Source organism: Hyla sarda, chromosome 1 (genome assembly GCF_029499605.1).
Source record: "Hyla sarda isolate aHylSar1 chromosome 1, aHylSar1.hap1, whole genome shotgun sequence".
In the NCBI taxonomy this organism is placed as follows: Eukaryota; Metazoa; Chordata; class Amphibia; order Anura; family Hylidae; genus Hyla; species Hyla sarda.
Window position 1 is genome coordinate 250,700,470 of NC_079189.1, and position 24,079 is coordinate 250,724,548.

The following is a 24,079-nucleotide window of genomic DNA, read 5'->3' on the forward strand; positions in this document are numbered from 1 at the left end:
TTGTAATTGTTGGGGGCTTCCTGTTCTACACAGTGCACTTTTCACTAAAAATGACACCTTATATTTATTCTGTAGGTCCATACTGTTACAATGATTTTTTCTTTATTTTACTACTTTGAAAGAATTATAACTACATGCATCAAAATTTGTATGTTTAAAATTGTTCTCTTCTGACCCCTATAAAAAAAATTATTTTTGTGTATACGGGGTGGTATGAGGGCTAATTTTTTGCGCTGTGATCTGAAATTTTTATCGGTACCATGATTGTTTTGATCTGACTTTTTGATCACTTTTTTTTTTTTTAGGGTATACAAAGGTCCTGCCAGGCTTTATGCAGCAGCCGACACAAGAGCAAAGGTAAGCCTTCCTTCAGAAGTAGATCACTGGACCACTAGGGAGCAGTTAAAGGTACCTTTAGACACCACTGTCAGCTTTGACAGCGGCGATCTAAAGAGTTAATAGCCGGCCGTGGCGATCACCACATGCCGGCTATTAACGCCAGCCCTCAGCAACAAGAATCTGCGCCATACCCCGTTAATGGCACAAGGACAGGTATACACGTCATTAACCAGTTAAGTCAAAATCAGAAGTGGAGCCAGAACCAAAACAAGACCAACTTGGCTCAGTGTTGCATATATTTTTGTGACACATGTGTTTGTGGTATCCTTTTGCATACATTTTAAACATATAGGAGATTTATCAAAACCTGTCCATGCACTATTTCTTCCGTTCTTTTTTCCTATTTCTTCCGTTCAAAATAACGTCCGTTATTAAGAACAGGGTTTTGACAGGTTAAAACGGGCTATGTAAAAATCCCATAGACTATAATGGGATTTTGTATCGGCCGCATGGAATTTTGTAACGGCCGTTTAACAGCCGATTTTAAGGGTTTTCATAACAGAACATTTAACGGATCTTTAAAACAGATGCATTTTATAGTGTGAAAGCAGCCTAAAATAGTCCCCACTTTCTTCTACATTGCCCCCATAATAAAAGTCACAATACCTCCTAGTGTCTTCCGGATTGCCCCCATATAGCCATCCCCAATACCCCTCAGTGTTTACCTTATATTTCCTTCATAATACCAGCCACAAAATGTCCTAGTGTCTTCCACATTGCTCCAATATAGTCATCCTGAAAACATCTCGTTGTCTGCCATATTCCCTCCATATTACCAGCCACAAAACTCTCTGGTGTCTGCCAAATTGTTCCCCTCATTTTTAGCTACAGTATAGATAATCCTCAGCCACAATGTCCCTTATTGTCAACAAAAATAGTTCATCACAAAGATGTGGGCCATGTAGAGAACATGAGTAAAAAGAACAACTCGAAATCTGTCACTGGTCTGGTTTGTCTGTGTCTGATCAGTATTTCTTGCTTTTGTTTGTTATCCAGTCAAGATATGGTGGTATTTTCCAAGCACGGTATGGTGGTGTTATTTGTAATAATAATTATGGAAAAGGAGTATTTGCTGAGTTGCCCATAGCAACCAATCAGATTTCTTCTTTCTTTTTTCACAGGCCTTTTTGGTTGCTATGGGCAACCTGATTGGTTGCTATGGGCAACTCAGCAAGTCAATAGTAAACTGCAAAATGCCAGATCCCCCTGGCGTTTTTTAGCTTGGCGTTTTTTTTTTTTTTTTTATCCTTTTGGCCTTTTTCAGTAACTTTGGGCTCAGAGACTGGTTTTCCAAAATGCCCTACAAAACCTAGTTTGGCGTTTTTGGCTAAGAAATTGTGGTGTTTTCCTCCCATAGAAGTCTATGGGAGAGCAAAAACGCCATGAAAAACGCCATGTGGGTTTTAACTTTGGCGTTTTTGCTGGCGGTTTACATTCTTTTTTGGACTTTAGCGATCCAAAAAAGTGATGGAGATACCTTTTTTATTAAAATTTCGTAGGGTATCATTAAAAAATAATAATAAAAAAGATACAGTAGTGATGGAAAAAATAGTATTTAATGAAATTTATCTTTTTTATACCAAATTTTTTTATTAATTTTTAAACAGGGATCAATTCATGTGGGGGGGCAGGGCACTAAAAATGTAGCCGACAATAATTAAAATGTAGTGTGTGTGTGTGTGTTTTTTTCCTATTTTTATTTTTTTTACATTTTTTAGGTAGTACTACTATTCCCAGCATGGAACACACTGGGTCTGTTGCGATCCTGAATGACACATGCTGGGAGTTGTAGTCCCTGTTATGTGTGTGTATTCTAGTGTTTCCCAACCAGGGCTGAGTTATATTAGAGAGTATAACACTGGTTTCCACCTCACACCGGCCAGTGATGTGAATAGAACATCACTCATATTTCCCTCTGAGAGCAGTGATTGGCTGCAACCATCCGGCCAATCCCCACTCTGGGCAGAAAATATGAATATGAATATTCACATCACTGGCCGGCCAGAGTATAGTGCAGAGATGTGAGTGCTGTATAGAGCCGCTCCACATCTCTGCATTATTATGGACGATCGCATTGGGTGTCAGGAGTAACACCTGGGGCGATCTGTCTATTAGTACAGGTACTACTACTCCCATCATGGAACAGTCTGTTCCATGCTGGGAGTAGTGTTACTACCTAATAAATGTAAAAAATAGAGAGAAAAAAGTGAAACACACACACACTTTATTAATAATTAATAAAAATGTCGTTAAATAATTTTTTTTTCATCCCTACTGCATCCTTTATTTTTTTTATTTTTTTGGTACCCAACCAATTTTGAAAAAAAAACGCCAAAGGGGCCAAAAAAGGCAAATTCCGCACAAAGGTAAAAATGCCAGAAAAAAGCCTAAAAAACGCAGTGCAAAAACCCTTCTAATTAATACTGACCAATTATCATTACCATTGCTCAAAAATAAGCAATTGATGACTATAATAGGTGTAGAGTGTAAATGTGCCATTACTGGTGTGTGTGTGGGGGGGGGGGGGGGGGGATGGTAAATAAATATCTTCTCATGACCTGCTGAACAAGAAGGCAGAATCTAAAGGAACAAAAAAGGGTGTTGACACATACAAGTCTAAGGGTACATTCCCACACGGCGTATTTTGCTGCGTATTTACTGCGTATTTGGTGCTGCGTATTTTCCTACCCATTGACTTCAACAGAGAAAATAAAATACGCAGCAGCAAATACACAGCAAATACGCCGTGTGGGAATGTACCCTAAGGCTAAGTTCACTTGTTTTTTTTTCTGGCAGTTTTTGGAATACTACCACTGCAGTTTTTGAGCCAAAGCCAGAAGTGTACTCAAAAGGAATAGGACATGTAAAGGAAGAACTTATACTTCTCCTCCATTATGGTTCCACTTCTGACTTTGGCTCAAAAAACTTTAGTGGTAGTATTCCAAAAACTGCCAGAAAAAAAAAATTTAAACTTAGCCTAAAGGTTAAAAGGACATGATTTTGTACCCTTTTTCAAATGAACAGGGTCTATATACGTTCAGTGTATTGCTAGTAGCTTTCCTAGCAAATATTCATATTGCTTCTTTCATTTATCAAAGGGCCTCTGGTTGCTATGGGCAACTGGGCAACTTTTCCTCTGCACAGGTTTTGCTAAATCTCCCCCAATGTGAACATAAAAGTATTTGACTTTGTCTCAGCTCTCTATGTTTGAGCCTTCTGTTGTTTGAGCCTTCAAATTTTCAATTTGTACCCCCAACAGAAGACTCTGACAAATGCCACTGTATTGGCATATATAGCAATTAGGGCTGCAACTAACAATTGGTTAATAATCAATTAGATAGCCAATTATTTGTTTGATTATTCAATTAATTTGATTTTTTTTTTTATGGTATTCGCGGACCAGGAAAGAGTTAAAGGGGTTATCCTGTGGGAGGGTTAACAATGCCTATTCCACATTATAAAAATAAAAAAATACATCTACTGACCACCAGCTCTCCTGCGGTGCCTCTGGTGTCCTGCTTCAGTCCATGGCTGCAGTCCTCTTTCTGAGCTGCAACATGATGCTTGGGCCCAGAGTGGCGTTGGTGCCCAGTGTGCCATACTGCTGAGCTGGACATTACTGTGACCAGTGATTGGCTGAGCAGTAGCCTGACACTCTGGGCTCTGATGTAAACTGTATAAACGGCATTGTTACTCCCGTGGATAACCCCTTTAATGGGAGGATGGGAGCTGCATTGGGAACTGCATTGTGAAGAGTTAACAAAAGTGGGAAGAAAAGGGACAGCATCTAAAGGGTTAGCAGGGGAAAGAAAGTGGGGACAGCACCTGAAGGGTTAAAAGGGGAGGAGAGATGGGTTAGCACCTGAAGGGTTAACCAATGAGGCAGATTCTCGCTGCAGGGGGAAGGAGCAGTTCACAGACCTAAATGTTCCAAATGCTGTTTCTGCGCTGCGGGGGTCGGCCACGCCCCTCATGATATCATGGCCATGCCCACTCAATGCAAGTCTGTGGGAGGGGGTTATATAATCTTTATGCACATATTGGCATGTGTCACCATAATGCTGACAAAGTAAACATAGATTATGTAAGCAGGTAACGGCAATCAGGCAGTGCAGCGGAGTATACAACAGCTATCATGAAACAAATAAAAGTCCCGGTTGAATATTATGACGGTGCTAGCTCAAGAACACAGTATTGTCATAACACAGAAGGGTAGAGACGAAAATAAAGCTACACTCACCCACTTTTGTAGTTTTGCAAAGCGATGCTTTTATTTTTCAGTGTCCGTACAGCTAGTGGCATTCAGGTGGCTGGATGTGCGGGGAGCGAGAGCCGAAGCTCTCAGGTGCAGGGGGCGTACCACTAGACAACTAGTTTCACATCGGAAATGACGCTTCTTCTGGTCGTGAGTACCTTCGGCACTCGCTCCCCGCACATCCAGCCACCTGCATGCCGTTTGCTGTACGGACACTGAAAAATAAAAACATCGCTTGGCAAAACTACAAAAGTGGGTGAGTGTAGCTTTATTTTCGTCTCTACCCTTCTTTAACCTCTTAAGGACCAGGCACGTATAAGTACGTCCCTGCGCCCTGGGTCTTAAGGACCAGGCACATACTCATACGTCCGTGGGAATTTCGCATCCCGCCGGGCGGGTTGGGAGACCGGACGCCTGTTGAAATTGTTCAGCAGGCATCCTAGGAAAATGCCGAGGGGGGTCCCGGGACCCCCACATGTCGGCGATTGCCGCAGATCGTCCGCGAAATCGCGCGGGCGATCTGCGGTGATTCCGGTCATTCGGGTCAGTGGTGACCCGATGACCCGGAACTAGATGGTGATCGGTGATGGTGAACGGCTGTTGCTGGGGAGAGGTGACAATACTGTCACCTCCCCAGCAACGCTGCTATTGGCTGGCGATCGTCCAGCCAATAGCAGTGCGACAGAGGAGGGGTTAACGGTCCCTTCCCGCTGCTGCACCCGCTCTCTGTGTTCAGTCAGCGGGTGCAGCAGTTAGGAGAAGACCGTGGATCCCCCCTCGGAGCTCCGGAGCCCCCTCACCAGCTTTAGAATAGGGACAGCGGATTGCAGGGACAGGTAGGGGTTAATAAAGTAAAAAAGTTTAAAAAAAGCACCCCCCCCTGGCCCTCTAATCGGTCCCCAAGGGTCCTATTAGAGTCTGATCCCTGACCCCGGGTCCTATTAAGGGTTCAGGGAGCTGCGTGCGCCATCCGAGCCAGTGAGATGAGGAAGATCCTACATTTTTGTGTTCTTCCTCGCCCTCCTCATCATCTAGTGGTGATGATGAGTCCCCTGTACGGCAGCGGAGACGCCGCCAGGCGAGGCCACGCACCCCCCCATGAGAGTGACCCAGTGGCAGACACTAGTTCGAGTGGCAATGCCGCTCGTAATAGGAGTCCGGCCCCCCAGACAAGTGCACCGGAGCCCCCTTCCGGTGACCCTGTCTGGAGCCCCCCAGAGGGTTATCAGCCACGGATTCCTGAGTTTGTTGGCAACTCAGGAATCCGAATTGACACTGCTGGCTTCACTGATCTGGACTTTTTTAAGTTATTTTCAGTGACAGCCTGGTCAATCTCATGGTGGAGCAAACAAACTTGTATGCCCAGCAGTTCATTGCCCAACACCCCGAATCGCTTTTGGCCAGGCCCCATGAATGGCGCGCCATTGATGCAGCGGAAATGAGGACATTTGAGGACAAGTGGTCGTCATTACTGGAGCGGGGACGTCCTCTACTTTACAGTATGGCGATGACACGGAGGTGGTTCGAGGCCATTCGGAAATGCCTGCATTATGCACATAATGCGGCATGTCCGCCCTGAGGGGATCCCGCCCATAACCAGCTTTACAAAATGAGGCCGGTCATCGATCACTTTGGAGCCAAATTTTTGGAGGCCTATGTACCGCTCAGGGACCTCTCGGTAGATGAGTCTCTCATCAGTTTTAAGGGGAGACTCATCTTCCGCCAGTATATTCCCTCGAAGCTGGCGCGGTATGGCGTGAAGCTCTATAAACTTTGCGAGAGTACCTCCGGGTACACTTGCAAGTTTAGAGTATATGAGGGACGAGATTCCCGTATTGAACCCCCAGAATGTCCCCCCACTCTGGGTGTTAGCGGGAAAATCGTTTGGGATCTTATGCACCCATTGCTGGATAAGGGTTACCACGTGCACGTGGACAACTTTTATACCAGCATCACTCTGTTCAAATCCCTTTCCGCCAGATCCACGTCCGCTTGTGGGACCGTGCGGAAAAACCAGAGAGGCCTCCCTGTAAATTTGGTCCAGACGCCTATCTCCAAGGGTGAGTCTCGTGCCCTGACCCATGATAACCTGTTGTCGGTCAGGTATAAGGATAAGAGGGATGTCCTTATACTCACCACTATTCATGGGAACGGCAGCACCCCTGTCCCTGTGCGAGGTACCGTGGGACCGGTCCCCAAGCCCGATTGTATTCTGGACTAAAAAAAAACCTGATAAAACCTCTGGGGGGGGGGGGGGGTTCAAAAATGGGTCATAGGTCACTGAGTCACTATCATCGGGGACTTTTTTATGTTGCCTCAAATGCGCAGCGCTCTCTCTCCACCTGAGCGGGTGCGCATTTGAGGCAACAGGTTAGGGACGGCAACACACATCACATTCCCAGAATGATGACTCAGAGCATAGGGTTTGGGGTGGGCATATTTTTTTTAGTTTTGGCTATGCTCTGGGTCATCATTCTGGGAATATATCCTTTTTTATTATCATTTATACATTTTCTGGCCCACTGTACCCCATATTACGGGCCTCTGTACCCCACCTGTCTACCCCAGTTATGGCCCTTTGTCCCCAATAGGGCTCAGTGCTCCCCCCATTAACGCTCCTTGAGGGGGGTCCCACATCCTGGCTGCTATAATAAGCTCAAGGCCCCTGACTGACCTCCCACTCCAAGACCTGGTGTGCACCCGCGGAGCGAAAATCATCAAAAATGAAGGTATGTCCTTATTTCAAAGAAATGTATTTACAAATTTTGGGGGGTCTTTTCTGCTTTTAACCCATGTAAAATTTTTGGGAAAACCGACATTTTAGTGAAAACATTTTTTTTTTTTTTTTACATATGCAAAAGTCGTGAAACCCCTGTGGGGTATTAAGGCTTACTTTACCCCTTGTTACGTTCCTCAAGGGGTCTAGTTTCCAAAATGGTATGCCATGTGTTTTGTTTAGTTTTTTTGCTGTCCTGGCACCATAGGGGCTTATTAAATGCAACATGTCCCCCCCATTTCAGCAAAGTTTGCAAATGTGACTCCTTCTCTTCTGAGCATTGTAGTACGCCCGTAGTGCACTTGACGTCCACTTATGGGGCAGCTCCATACTCAGAAGAGATGGGGTTACAAATTTTGGGGAGTCTTTTCTGCTATTAACCCTTGCAAAAATGTGAAATTTGGGGGAAAACACACATTTTAGTGAAAAACTTTTTTTTTTTTTTACATATGCAAAAGTCGTGAAATCCCTGTGGGGTATAAAGGCTCACTTTATTCCTTGTTACGTTCCTCAAGGGGTCTAGTTTCCAAAATGGTATGCCATGTGTTTTTTTTTTTTTTGCTGTTCTGGCACCACAGGGGCTTCCTAAATGCGACATGCCCCCCGAGCAAAATTTGCTCTCAAAAAGCCAAATATGACTCCTTTTCTTCTGAGCATTGTAGTTCGCCCGTAGTGCACTTCAGGTCAACTTATGGGGTACCTCCATACTCAGAAGAGATGGGGTTACAAATTTTGGGGGGTATTTTCTGCTATTAACCCATGCAAAAATGTGAAATTTTGGGGGAAAAACACATTTTAGTGAAATTATTATTATTTTTTTTTAAATATGCAAAAGTTGTGAAACCCCTGTGGGGTATTAAGGCTCACTTTATTCCTTGTAACATTCCTCAAGGGGTCTAGTTTCCAAAATGATATGCCATGTTTTTTTTTTTTTTTTTGCTGCTCTGGCACCATAGGGGCTTCCTAAATGCAACATGCCCCCAAAAACCATTTCAGAAAAACGTACTCTCCAAAATCCCCTTGTCGCTCCTTCGCTTCTGAGCCCTCTACTGCGCCCGCCGAACACTTTACATAGACATATGAGGTATGTGCTTACTCGACAGAAATTGGGCTACAAAAACAAATATACATTTTATCCTTTTACCCCTTGTAAAAATAAAAAAATTGGGTCTACAAGAACATGCGAATACACAGCAAAGTAATAGAATATACAAAATCAACTTTATTAATACAATTTAGTAATAAAAATTTCAGATATTAAAATTGGAAAAAAGAATAAATAGGCACTGGTGAACATACAAAGATGTAGGAAAATGGTAGGACACAAATACATCAAAATATGCAAATATAAGGAGTAAATGCCACAATAGCTGATAGGATACAAGGGTGCTGCCTGCCAAAAATATGCAATAAAGGGTGCCAAACCATACCTACACCTGAACCCCAACGATCGTTTCGCTGTTATGCCGCTGAAGAAGCGGCATAACAGCGAAACGATCGTTGGGGTTCAGGTGTAGGTATGGTTTGGCACCCTTTATTGCATATTTTTGGCAGGCAGCACCCTTGTATCCTATCAGCTATTGTGGCATTTACTCCTTATATTTGCATATTTTGATGTATTTGTGTCCTACCATTTACCTACATCTTTGTATGTTCACCAGTGCCTATTTATTCTTTTTTCCAATTTTAATATCTGAAATTTTTATTACTAAATTGTATTAATAAAGTTGATTTTGTATATTCTATTACTTTGCTGTGTATTCTGTGGTGTGGTTCTCTTTTTGGTGTCATAATTACAACTACATACCTTTACCTACTATATATGTAGGGTTATATTTACCTTTGGTGACAAGAACATGCGAGTGTAAAAAATGAAAATTGTGAATTTTCTCCTTCACTTTGCTGCTATTCCTGTGAAACACCTAAAGGGTTAAAACGCTGACTGAATGTCATTTTGAATACTTTGGGGGGTGCAGTTTTTATAATGGGGTCTTTTATGGGGTATTTCTAATATGAAGACCCTTCGAATCCACTTCAAACCTGAACTGGTCCCTGAAAAATAGTGAGTTTGAAAATTTTGTGAAAAATTGGAAAATTGCTGCTGAAATTTGAAGCCCTCTGGTGTCTTCCAAAAGTAAAAACTTGTCAATTTTATGATGCAAACATAAAGTAGACATATTGTAAATGTGAATAAAATTTTTTTATTTGGAATATCAATTTTCCTTACAAGCAGAGAGCTTCAAAGTTAGAAAAATGCAAAATTTTCACATATGTCACAAAAAACAATCTCGGAATCAGAATGATAACTAAAAGCATTCCGGAGTTATTAATGTTTAAAGTGACAGTGGTCAGATGTTCAAAAAACGCTCTGGTCCTAAGGTGTAAAATGGCCTGGTCCTTAAGGGGTTAAACACAGATTATTATTGGAGTTGCACCTGTGATTGTAATAATAAAGACAAAGTACAGACAAAACTTTAGATTAATTCAAAATGCTTTAAATAGACACTCTCACAAACTTTGCATTGATCAAGAGTACAGGCAAATATAAGAAACTTTGTAATATATCTTATTAGCCCAAATGCTTCTTTCTCCTGTTATCAAATGTTTCTCTCTCCGCTTTGTCCTGTGTCTGCAAGACCAGCAATACGAATCTATAGAGAGGGGAGGAGGGGGCTTCACCCATCAGCACTTGAAGAATTGCAAATTATAGATATAGTCTGCAGAGCAGGAATCTACTGAAAAAGGCTATCTACAAATTATATAAAGGCCATAAATAGTGCTGCTACTCATGTACAAACACTGGGCAACTTATCCTGAAAAGTTACTTGAAATGAAACAATGATTATGAAACTAGTAAAAGGAACCTATCACTAGTTTCATGCTGTCTGAGTCACGGGCAGCATGAAGCTCTGACAGACTTCCTTATAGTGACAATGTTGAATCTAAACCAAACAGCTGTGCTGTTTCAGAGAAAGCGTGTCTGTATATTTAGCTTGGAATGGGGCTTACAGTCATTGACGTGGTTCTGGGCTTGATCAACAACTCTCTCCCCATACACACTATGGTTACTTTGAAATGGTACAGCTGTTCTGTGTGAATCCTTGGCAGCATGAAACTAGTGGCAGGTTCCCTTAAACGATTATGCAAAAGCAATAATGCCAAATCTTCTGGTCATTTAAGATTAAGGACCATTTTAAATCCACTGTCAGGTGCTGTCTGCTAGACAACAGCAGTGTTATGGCTTCTGTCATGTCAAAGCAGCATTCTATTAAGAGATTCATGCAGATGCTGGGTGGCTGCAAGACTCCCATGGACCTTCTTCTATCTACTGAAGTCAATGTAAAGACCAAAGAGGGTCAGCCTTCCACTGTGTGTGATTTCAAAACGCTATAAACTTTACTTATTCATTTAAAAAAGAATATCCTTCATCAAGTTATATGGCACCAAAAATATGTATACAGTTACGTATAACTCGCACAGTAGTATTCTTCATGATATGGATCAATACACCTAATACATTTTAAAGATCACCAAAAGTGGAGATTTTTTTTTTTGCAATAACTTTTGCTATAAGCAGTCATAGCACAGATATTAAGAGTCCAAAAATATCAAGTTCTGTAACAAGAACAGGTGTATTACCAAATAAATTATTTAGTTGTAATGAGGCAAAAGGAAATTCAGGCTTCTAATGTGCATGGGAGAATTTGTAATTATAGGAGGCATTCACCAGCCTTGCTACGCTGTTCTCTGAATATGTGTTACTGATAAATGTGATACCAATATTTAAAAAGGGGTCAAAATGGGAGCTGGGAGACCATAGGCCTGTAGGTTTAACATCTGTGGTGGGTAAGATTTTTGAGGGTTTTCTAAGAGATGCTACTCTGGAATATGTTAATGAAAATAACCTTCTAAACACAGCACCAACGTGTTTATACAGGATCGGTCCTGTCAGACTAATCTGATCAGTTTCTATGAAGAGGTCAGTTATAGATTGGACCTGGGTGAAGCTGTGGATGTTGTATATCTGGACTTTTCTCAGGGATTATCGAGCCACACAAAAGGAGGATATATGTGAATAGGTTAGTAACTGGCTCAATGATAGGAAGTAATGGGTGGGTATCAATAAAACTTTTCCTGGTTGGGTGACAGTTACTAGTGGGATACCACAAGGGTCAGTACTGGGTCCACTTCTATTTAATATGTTTATTAATGACCTTGTAGAGGGATTACAGAGTAGAATGTCTATATTTACAGATGACACAAAACTGGGTAAGGTGATTACCAAAGAGGAGGATAATATAATATTACAGAGGGATCTGGGGAAGTGGAAGGCTTGGGCACAGACATGGCAAATGAAGTTTAATGTGGATAAATGTAAGGTTATGCACTTGGGCCATAAAAACAAAATGTACAAATATGTGCTTAAAAATAATAATCATGACAAGGGGGCATCATTTATGCTTAGAGGAAAGAAGATTTTAAACACAGACGGGGATTCTTTACTGTAAGAGCAGCGAGACCATTGAACTCTCTGACAGATGATGTTATGATGTCTGACTCAATTAACAAGTTAAAGGGGGGCCTGGATGTTTTTCCAAAATATTACATGTTATGGATACTAGATTGATGAGAATAGAATGTTGATCCAGAGATTTCTAATCGCTATATTGGATTTGGGAAGGAATTTTTCCTCTGTTATGAGGCAATTAGCATTAGCCTTATGGAGTTTTTTCACCTTTCTCTAGATCAACACAGTAGGGTTTTATGTTGAACTTGATGGACTTATTTTTTTTTCCAACCGAACAAACTATGTGTTTGTGTGAGTTTATCCAAGGATATCTTGTTTTCTTCTATGAAAAACACAAAAATAAGTACATTGGCTTGCTAAAATTTGGCCGGTATGTTTATACCTTTATTGCAGTAAGCATAACCAAAGCAAAAATGACACACTTTTATAAAGACACACAATGATAAATGTCCCTCTAGATCTTTAGCACAATGGGTTGCTATATGGTTAGCACAGGAGGCAGGGGGCACCTGGGTCGCTACCCCTGGCACGATCTGTCCACACAGGTTGCCCAGGTGATGCTTGTCACAGAACAAGGCAAAGTCAGATGAAGCACGGGTCTGGAGGAAGACAGCAAGGTAACATAGTCAGGTCACAGGCAATAAGTCAAGAGGCAGGCGTCAAGGAAGAATAGTCAAATCACTGGCACAAGGTCAGGAGGCAGGCAGCAAAGGAGCAAGGTCAGGTCACAAGCGAAAGGTCAGGAACACTATATGGCACACACAAAGGTAATGATTTCTCTTAGGCACAAGGCAGGAAAAACCGGCACCACACTAGGGACTGGACTAATATAGGGTCTGCCCAGCAAGGCACCAATTAAGGGCATACTGGTCCTTTAAATATAGCAACGCTGGGCGAGCGCGCCTAAGCAAAGGGGATGCGTGCGCCTACAAAGCAGAACAGAAGAGAGGCCTGGGACAGAGGAAGGTAAGGAGATGCCAGGGGCTCACAAGCGGGAGTGCTCCGCATAGCGAGTCCCAGAGCCAACAATACAACCAGAAGGGGTGCGCTCATGGCCGGACAACACAGTCAAAACATTGCCCCTAGTAATGCCCGGGACACGCACCGCACCGCGAGTCCTGGAGTCAGGGAAGTTAAGGAGGGGGGAGCGCTCCCGGCCAGAATGAATGGCCCGAGCGCTGCTCCTAACAGTACCCCCTTGGGTCTGCCCCTCTTCTTGGGTACAAGAAAATCTCGTACCAGGCTAAGATCAACAATATTTTCCTCCGCTTCCCAAGATGTTTCCTCAGGACCAAAGCCCTTCCAGTCAACGAGAAAATAAGGTTTACCTCTCACAGTTTTCATGGCGAGGATCTCTTTCACCTCAAAAATGTCCAAAGAACCAGAAACTGAGTGGGAGCAATGACTTTTTGAGAAAATCGTTTAATGACCAGGGGTTTGAGCAAAGAGACATGAAAAGAATTAGGAATGCGAAGTGAGGAGGTTAAGCATAATTTGTAAGAGACAGGATTGATTTTCTGAAGAACCACAAATGGACCCAGGTAAAGAGGCCCCAATTTATAGCTGGGAACCTTAAAGCATATATACTTGGAGGAGAGCCAGACTTTGTCATCAGGAGAAAAATATGGTGGAGGTCTTCTTTTCTTGTCTGCTTGAGACTTCATTTGTGAGGAAGCGAACAGTAATGAGTGTCTAGACTTTTGCCAGATGGAGATAAAATTTCTGATTAGGGAATCTTCGGCCGGCCCTCCAGAGGAATCTGGTAGAGGAAGAGGTGGACATGGATGAAGACAACAACAAGGGAGAAGTCTTGGTGGACTCAGAGTCTCTATGATTGTATGAAAACTCTGCCCAAGGCAGAAGATCAACCCAATTGTCCTGTTGAGCAGAAACAAAATGTCGCAAGTAGCCTTACAGGACCTGATTAACTCTCTCCACTTTCCCATTGAATTGAGGGTGGTAGGCGGAAGAAAAGTCCAGATTCATTTTTAAACGAGAACAAAGGGCACACCAGAATTTGGAGACAAATTTAGGGTACGATCTGAGACAATGTGGGAAGGGAGGCTGTGTAGACGAAAAATTTGTTGAAGGAATTGTTTGGCCAACTGAGCAGTGGCGTCTCCAGCTTTCAAATTTTGGGGGGGGGGGCACACTGGGGGCCAGGACAAAAGTAGGGGGGGCAATTATAACAACACCACATTTATACATTGCACGTGCAAATTATATCCAAGCCAAGGGCAGCATCGGGGGACCATGAAGATCTCATTGACTTCAAAGGCAGCTTCAGCATGTGTCTACGTGGAGAAGAAGTGACATGTCACTTATTTTTTGGCCAGTTCCCTGTCAAACATTAACATAAGTAATATATGTGTAGATAGAAGCGTGCTGGCACTACCTGTATTGTGTGGTTCACAAAAAATACGTTCGTCCTATAATCCGGACTCTAAAGTATCAGACAGCACAGGCTTGTAATAATGTGGTGCTCATGTAATATAGGTAAAGACAGTTCATTCAATCGCAATGATGTAGAAAAATTACAGGCAACTCACCAATCTTTTGCAAGACTTCATGCTTTAATTCCAGGGTGTGCAGGCAAAGCGGCTCCATGCCGCACCGGTGAGCTAGACGCTAGTGCGAACAATGACCTGTATACTGAGACTAATATTACAAATAATATCAGTATACAAGGAGGAATATTATCACCATACATATTACCATCATACTGTAACTGACCAAATCCTGTATACTGAGACCAATATTACCAATAATACCAGTATACAGGGAGGAAATATTGTCATCATACATATTATGGTCATACTGTTACTGACACCAATATTACTGATACCAGTACAAAAAAATAAAAATGGTCAGCACCTCCAGACAAAAGGTGCTTACTGTTAGTTGTGTGCGTTACTAGCAAGAAACAAATAATACTGCCACACCATGACCACGACTACCATTGTGACTGACTAATGACCGACTAACACCAATTGTTACTGTATAAAATTCATTTTACAAATACCGATACTCCCACATACACTGGCCTTATAGTGGTAGATACCAGCTGTACACATCACTGTGTGTATTATCCCTGTACTGTGACATCACTGTGTGTATTATCCCTGTACTGTGACATCACTGTGTATATTATCCCTGTACTGTGACATCACTGTGTATTATCCCTGTACTGTGACATCACTGTGTATATTATCCCTGTACTGTGAAATCACTGTGTATATTATCCCTGTACTGTGACATCACTGTGTATATTATCCCTGTACTGTGACATCACTGTGTGTATTATCCCTGTACTGTGACATCACTGTGTGTATTATCCCTGTACTGTGACATCACTGTGTATATTATCCCTGTACTGTGACATCACTGTGTATTATCCCTGTACTGTGACATCACTGTGTATTATCTCTGTACTGTGACATCACTGTGTATTATCCCTGTACTGTGACATCACTGTGTGTATTATCCCTGTACTGTGACATCACTGTGTGTATTATCCCTGTACCGTGACATCACTGTGTGTATTATCCCTGTACTGTGACATCCCTGTGTATTATCCCTGTACTGTGACATCACTGTGTATTATCCCTGTACTGTGACATCACTGTGTATTATCCCTGTACTGTGACATCACTGTGTGTATTATCCCTGTACTGTGACATCACTGTGTGTATTATCCCTGTACTGTGACATCACTGTGTATATTATCCCTGTACTGTGACATCACTGTGTATTATCCCTGTACTGTGACATCACTGTGTATTATCCCTGTACTGTGACATCACTGTGTATTATCCCTGTACTGTGACATCACTGTGTGTATTATCCCTGTACTGTGACATCACTGTGTGTATTATCCCTGTACCGTGACATCACTGTGTGTATTATCCCTGTACTGTGACATCACTGTGTATTATCCCTGTACTGTGACATCACTGTGTATTATCCCTGTACTGTGACATCACTGTGTATTATCCCTGTACTGTGACATCACTGTGTGTATTATCCCTGTACTGTGACATCACTGTGTGTATTATCCCTGTACTGTGACATCACTGTGTGTATTATCCCTGTACTGTGACATCACTGTGTGTATTATCCCTGTACTGTGACATCACTGTGTGTATTATCCCTGTACTGTGACATCACTGTGTGTATTAACCCTTTTGCTGTGACAACACTGTGTGTATTATCCCTGTACTGTGACATCACTGTGTATTATCCCTGTACTGTGACATCACTGTGTGTATTATCCCTATACTGTGACATCACTGTGTATTATCCCTGTACTGTGACATCACTGTGTATTATCCCTGTACTGTGATATCATTGTGTGTATTATCCCTGTACTGTGACATCTCTGTATATTATCCCTGTACTGTGACATCACTGTGTGTATTATCCCTGTACTGTGACATTACTGTGTGTAATATCCCTGTACTGTGACATCACTGTGTATATTATCCATGTACTGTGACATCACTGTGTATTATCCCTGTACTGTGACATCACTGTGTGTATTATCCCTGTACTGTGACATCACTGTGTATTATCCCTGTATTGTGACATCACTGTGTATTATCCCTGTACTGTGACATCACTGTGTATTATCCCTGTACTGTGACATCACTGTGTGTATTATCCCTGTACTGTGACATCACTGTGTATTATCCCTGTACTGTAACATCACTGTGTGTATTATCCCTGTACTGTGACATCACTGTGTATATTATCCCTGTACTGTGACATCACTGTGTGTATTATCCCTGTACTGTGACATCACTGTGTATTAGCCCTGTACTGTGACATCACTGTGTGTATTATCCCTGTACTGTGACATCACTGTGTATTATCCCTGTACTGTGACATCACTGTGTATTATCCCTGTACTGTGACATCACTGTGTATTATCCCTGTACTGCGACATCACTGTGTGTATTATCATTGTACTGTGACATCACTGTGTATATTATCCCTGTACTGTGACATGACTCTGTGTATTATCTCTGTACTGTGACATCATTGTGTATTATCCCTGTACTGTGACATCACTGTGTATTATCCCTGTACTGTAACATCACTGTGTATTATCCCTTTACTGTGACATCACTGTGTGTATTATCCCTGTACTGTGACATCACTGTGTGTATTATCCCTGTACTGTGACATCACTGAGTATTATCCCTGTACTGTGACATCACTGTGTATTATCCCTGTACTGTGATATCACTGTGTATTATACCTGTATTGTGACATCACTGTGTATTATCCCTGTACTGTGACATCACTGTGTATTATCCCTGTACTGTGACATCACTGTGTGTATTATCCCTGTACTGTGACATCACTATGTGTATTATCCCTGTACTGTGACATCACTGTGTGCATTATCCCTGTACTGTGACATCACTGTGTATTATCCCTGTACTGTAACATCACTGTGTGTATTATCCCTGTACTGTGACATCACTGTGTGTATTATCCCTGTACTGTGACATCACTGTGTATTATCTCTGTACTGTGACATCACTGTGTATTATCCCTGTACTGTGACATCACTGTGTGTATTATCCCTGTACTGTAACATCACTGTGTGTATTATCCCTGTACTGTGACATCACTGTGTATTATCCCTGTACTGTAATATCACTGTGTGTATTATCCCTGTACTGTGACATCACTGTGTGTATTATCCCTGTACTGTGACATCACTGCGTATTATCTCTGTACTGTGACATCACTGTGTATTATCTCTGTACTGTGACATCACTGTGTATTATCCCTGTACTGTGACATCACTGTGTGTATTACATAGTTAGTACGGTCGAAAAAAGACATATGTCCATCAAGTTCAACCAGGGAATTAAGGGGTAGGGGTGTGGCGCGATATTGGGGAAGGGATGAGATTTTATATTTCTTCATAAGCATTAATCTTATTTTGTTCCAGGAATGTATCTAATCCTGTTTTAAAGCTGTTAATTGTTCCTGCTGTGACCAGTTCCTGAGGTAGACCGTTCCATAAATTCACAGTCCTCACGGTAAAGAAGGCGTGTCGCCCCTTGAGACTAAACTTTTTTTTCTCCAGACGGAGGGAGTGCCCCCTCGTCCTTTGGGGGGGTTTAACCTGGAACAGTTTTTCTCCATATTTTTTGTATGGGCCATTAATATACTTATATACGTTTATCATATCCCCCCTTAAACGTCTCTTCTCAAGACTAAACAATTGTAACTCCTTTAATCGCTCCTCATAGCTAAGATGTTCCATGCCCCATATTAGTTTAGTCGCGCGTCTCTGCACCCTTTCCAACTCCGCAGTGTCCCTTTTATGGACAGGTGACCAAAACTGAACAGCATATTCCAGGTGAGGCCGTACCAATGCTTTATAAAGGGGGAGTATTATGTCCCTGTCCCTTGAGTCCATGCCTCTTTTGATACATGACAATATCCTGCCGGCTTTGGAAGCAGCAGCCTGACATTGCATGCTATTCTGTAGTCTGTGATCTACAAGTACACCCAGATCCTTCTCTACCAGTGACTCTGCCAGTTTAATCCCCCCTAAGACATACGATGCATGCAGGTTATTAGTACCCAGATGCATAACTTTACATTTATCCACATTGAACCTCATTTGCCAAGTGGATGCCCAGACACTTAGTCTATCCAAGTCATCTTGTAACTTATGCACATCCTCTATAGACTGTACTGTGCTACAAAGCTTGGTGTCATCTGCAAAGATAGAAACAGAGCTGTTAATACCATCCTCTATATCATTGATAAATAAATTAAACAACAGCGGTCCCAGTACTGAACCTTGGGGTACACCACTAATAACCGGGGACCAATCAGAGTACGAATCATTGACCACCACTCTCTGGGTACGATCCATGAGCCAGTGTTCAATCCAGTTACAAACTAAAATTTCCAAACCCAAAGACCTTAACTTACCTGTCAGACGTCTATGAGGGACAGTATCAAATGCTTTAGCAAAATCCAGAAACACTATATCCACAGCCATTCCTCTGTCAAGGCTTCTACTCACCTCTTCATAAAAGCAAATTAGATTGGTTTGACAACTTCTATCCTTAGTAAACCCATGCTGGCTATCACTTATAATACAATTATCCCCTATGTATTCCTGTATGTAATCCCTTATAAGTCCTTCAAACAATTTACCCACAATGCACGTTAAACTTACCGGTCTATAGTTTCCTGGGGAAGACCTAGAGCCCTTTTTGAAGATTGGCACCACATTCGCCTTGCGCCAGTCCCTTGGCACAATACCAGACACCAGAGAATCTCTAAATATCATGAACAGGGGTACAGATATTACTGAACTTACCTCTCTAAGAACTCTTGGGTGTAGTCCATCCGGTCCTGGGGATTTGCTTACATTTATATCACTTAACTTACCTTGTACCATCTCTACATTAAGCCAGTTCAGTACATTACATGATGTGTTACCAGCACTGACCTGGCCAATGTCAGCTCCTTCTTCCATAGTGTATACAGAACTAAAGAACCCATTCAGTAGCTCCGCCTTCTCTTGATCGCCTGTGACAACCTCCCCATTATCATTATTAAGGGGTCCTACATGCTCTGTCCTTGGTTTTTTTGCATTTATATATCTAAAAAAATATTTAGGATTAGTTTTGCTTTCTTTGGCCACCTGTCTCTCATTTTGAATTTTTGCTGTTTTTATTACATTTTTACAGATTTTATTAAGCTCCTTGTACTGTTTAAATGTTATCGCTGACCCATCAGATTTGTATTTTTTGAAGGCTATTTTTTTGCTGTTTATTGCTCTTTTAACATCATGTGTCAGCCATGTAGGATTTAGTTTCAATCGTTTATATTTGTTCCCCTTTGGTATATATTTAGCTGTATAGTTATTTAGAGTTAATTTAAAGATGTCCCATTTACCTTCTGTATCAGTATTTGAGAACACCTCCCCCCAGTCTATGTCCTGTAGTGCAGCCCTCAGCCCAGGGAAATTTGCCTTTTTAAAGTTATATGTTTTTGCCTTCCCCGCCTGTCTTTGTTTTCTACATTTTAAGTCAAAAGTAACTATATTGTGGTCGCTATTACCAAGGTTTTCCCGCACAGTTACATTACCAACCAGCTCTGCGTTGTTGGAAATGATCAGATCCAACAAGGCATCACTTCTTGTTGGGTCCTCCACAAACTGGCCCATAAAATTATCCTGCAATAAATTTAGGAATTGTCGCCCCTTTGTAGTTTTAGCCAACCCCGGACCCCAATCTATATCTGGATAGTTAAAATCTCCCATTATTACCACTGTACCTGCCCGGGCGGCCCTCTCTATTTGTTTATGAAGCCGAACTTCTATCTCTTCAGTGATATTAGGGGGTCTGTAGATTACCCCAAATATTATTTTTTCAGTATTTCCCTCCTTTTGTAATTCTACCCACAATGATTCCACATCCTCAGAATCATCACACACTATGGCATCGTTCACACTGACTTTCATACCACTTCTTACATACAGACAGACTCCACCACCTTTTCTGTTCGTTCTGTCCTTGCGAAACAATGTAAACCCCTGCAGATTGACAGCCCAGTCATGCGAGGAGTCCAGCCATGTCTCAGTGACCCCAACTATATCAATATGTTCCTCCAGTATCAAGGCCTCAAGCTCCCCCATTTTATTTGCTAGGCTTCTGGCATTTGTGAACATACACTTTACATTTCCATCCTTTATGTTATTGGGGTTAATGGGATTCAAGGGTGTAAGTTTTATTTTCCTATGAAGCCTATTCCTATTAACTATTCTAACCCCTCCCTCCGCTCCACCCCCAGGTACATTTATAATTCCCACCTCTCTATCTACACTATCTTCCCCCTCTTTGCTGTAGGTTCCCTCCCCCCAAGTCCCTAGTTTAAACACTCCTCCACCCTTCTAGCCATCTTCTCCCCAAGCAAAGCTGCACCCTCCCCATTGAGGTGCAGCCCGTCCCTACGGTAGAGCCGGTAACCGACAGCGAAGTCAGCCCAGTTCTCCATGAACCCAAACCCTTCCTTCCTACACCAGCTTCTGAGCCACTTGTTTACCTCCCTGATCTCCCGCTGCCTCTCTGGTGCGGCTCGTGGTACTGGTAGTATTTCAGAAAAGACTACCTTGGAGGTCCTTGCCTTAAGCTTGCGGCCTAAGTCCCTGAAATCATTTTTAAGGACACTCCACCTACCTCTTACTTTGTCATTGGTGCCAATATGTACCATGACTGCTGGGTCCTCTCCAGCCCCGCCCAACAACCTGTCAACCCGATCCGCGATGTGCCGAACTCGTGCGCCAGGCAGACAGCACACTGTTCGGCGATCCCGGTCTTTGTGACAGATTGCCCTGTCTGTCCCCCTAATAATTGAGTCCCCCACCACTAGTACCTGTCTGGCCTGCCCTGTACTCCTCCCTCCCTCCTTACTGGAGCAGACACCCCCCTGGCGGTCAGAGGCGGTATCCTGCTGCAGTTCTGCTAGCTCTGTAATGGCATCCCCCTCATCTGCCAAGCGGGCAAACTTGTTGGGGTGTGCCAGTTCAGGACTAGCCCCCCTGACACTTTTTCCCCTACCCCTCTTTCTAACTGTAACCCAGCTAACTGCCTGACTGTCCTGCAACTCCGTCCCACTGTCCTCCCCCACCTCTATTCCCGAGAGTGCCTGCTCAGTGAGCAGGAGACTCCTCTCCATGTTGTTAATGCTTCTCATTGTTGCCAGTCGCCCCTCTAGATGCAGGATCTGGGCTTCCAAACGGACAACTAGCACACATCTCGCACAACAATATGCACCCTCAAACTGTTGTTCAAGGATTGCATACATTGAACAGGATGTACATTGGACTGCATTTTCCAACATGGAGGCCATCTAATTATGGGGATTTCACAAAAAAAAACAGACAGTCAAAATGACACTTAAAATTTTTTGTAGACCTTGTGGGTTCAAAAATGAAAACTCACAGCGATCTCAACCTCCTGCTTTCAAACTCCAGTTTTTGAAACTCCTCTTTCACGCCCCCTCTTACACAGCAACACTCAAAAAGAGCAAGCTCTCAATAAGAGTCCCAAGCTAAGATTTATACACCTGTGCCCAATCTACTCCTCCTCCCCCTAGAGGTGGAACAGAGAAAAAAAAAAAAAAAAAAAAATGAAAAAGGGTGTTTAAACTCTAACAGTTATCCCACTATGTGCAAAAGAGAAAAACTTACCCAAAATAAGAATGTGGGCTATAGGCAGTCGCACCCACTCCACAGATTCACTCCGCACAACAGATAATCACAGTTTTTGAAACTGTACTGTGACATCACTGTGTGTCTTATCCCTGTACTGTGACATCACTGTGTGTATTATCCCTGTACTGTGACATCACTGTGTATTATCTCTGTAATGTGACATCACTGTGTATTATCCCTGTACTGTGACATCACTGTGTGTATTATCCCTGTACTGTGACATCACTGTGTGTCTTATCCCTGTACTGTGACATCACTGTATATATTAAGCCTGTATACCCTAATGTCACTGTACATATTTACCTTGCACTGTCAGTGACAATACAGGGTAAATATGCACAGTGACATCACAGTTCAGAGTTAATATATACAGTGAGATCACAGTTCAGAGTTAATATAAATAGTAATGTCTCTGTACAGGGACAATAAACAGTTTTGCCACTACAGGGTTAATAAACGCAGTGTTGTCACAGTAGAGGGTAACTATACAGTGATGTCATTGTACCGGGAAAATATACACAGGGAAGTCAGCGTTCAAGAATAATAAACTGTGATGTCACTACAGGGTTGTTATACACAGTGACATCAAATTACAGGATGAAGCACAGTGATGTCACAGTTTATTATGAAGCACAGTGATGTCACAGTTTATTATGAAGCACAGTGATGTCACAGTTTATTATGAAGCACAGTGATTTCACAGTTTATTATGAAACACAGCGATGTCACAGTTTATTATGAAGCACAGTGATGTCACAGTTTATTATGAAGCACAGTGATGTCACAGTTTATTATGAAGCACAGTGATTTCACAGTTTATTATGAAGCACAGTGATGTCACAGTTTATTATGAAGCACAGTGATGTCACAGTTTATTATGAAGCACAGTGATGTCACAGTTTATTATGAAGCACAGTGATGTCACAGTTTATTATGAAGCACAGTGATGTCACAGTTTATTATGAAGCACAGTGATGTCACAGTTTATTATGAAGCACAGTGATGTCACAGTTTATTATGAAGCACAGTGATGTCACAGTTTATTATGAAGCACAGTGATGTCACAGTTTATTATGAAGCACGGTGATGTCACAGTTTAATATGAAGCACGGTGATGTCACAGTTTATTATGAAGCACGGTGATGTCACAGTTCATTATGAAGCACGGTGATGTCACAGTTTATTATGAAGCACAGTGATGTCACAGTTTATTATGAAGCACGGTGATGTCACAGTTTATTATGAAGCACGGTGATGTCACAGTTTATTATGAAGCACGGTGATGTCACAGTTTATTATGAAGCACGGTGATGTCACAGGTTATTATGAAGCATGGTGATGTCACAGTTTATTATGAAGCACGGTGATGTCACAGTTTATTATGAAGCACGGTGATGTCACAGTTTATTATGAAGCACAGTGATGTCAGTTTATTATGAAGCACAGTGATGTCACAGTTTATTATGAAGCACAGTGATGTCACAGTTTATTATGAAGCACAGTGATGTCACAGTTTATTATGAAGCACGGTGATGTCACAGTTTATTATGAAGCACGGTGATGTCACAGTTTATTATGAAGCACAGTGATGTCACAGTTTATTATGAAGCACAGTGATGTCACAGTTTATTATGAAGCACAGTGATGTCACAGTTTATTATGAAGCACGGTGATGTCACAGTTTATTATGAAGCACGGTGATGTCACAGTTTATTATGAAGCACAGTGATGTCAGTTTATTATGAAGCACAGTGATGTCACAGTTTATTATGAAGCACAGTGATGTCACAGTTTATTATGAAGCACAGTGATGTCACAGTTTATTATGAAGCACAGTGATGTCACAGTTTATTATGAAGCACA

The 24,079-nt window shown here is 42.1% G+C and overlaps 2 protein-coding genes across 5 annotated transcripts in view; one reads left to right on the forward strand and one right to left on the reverse strand.

The window, feature by feature from the left end:
- The window catches only part of LOC130367743 (tyrosine-protein kinase ZAP-70), a 318,125-nt gene that overhangs the window by 225,650 nt on the left and 68,396 nt on the right, over positions 1 to 24,079 (reverse strand). For 2 of the 4 annotated variants that reach the window (XM_056570477.1, XM_056570467.1), the window contains one exon: positions 14,508 to 14,616. The exons of 1 other annotated variant lie outside the window; for it this stretch is intronic. The gene's annotated coding sequence lies outside the window, so the exon portion shown is untranslated. Of the gene's footprint in view, positions 1 to 1,064; positions 1,180 to 14,507; positions 14,617 to 24,079 lie in introns of those variants that run through there. One more of the 4 variants, XM_056570487.1, reaches the window with a different exon arrangement.
- Positions 1 to 24,079, forward strand: part of ADAMTS10 (ADAM metallopeptidase with thrombospondin type 1 motif 10) — a 206,800-nt gene that overhangs the window by 25,744 nt on the left and 156,977 nt on the right. Inside the window, exon 2 of the mRNA XM_056570437.1 lies at positions 306 to 357. The gene's annotated coding sequence lies outside the window, so the exon portion shown is untranslated. The remainder of the gene's footprint in view (positions 1 to 305; positions 358 to 24,079) is intronic.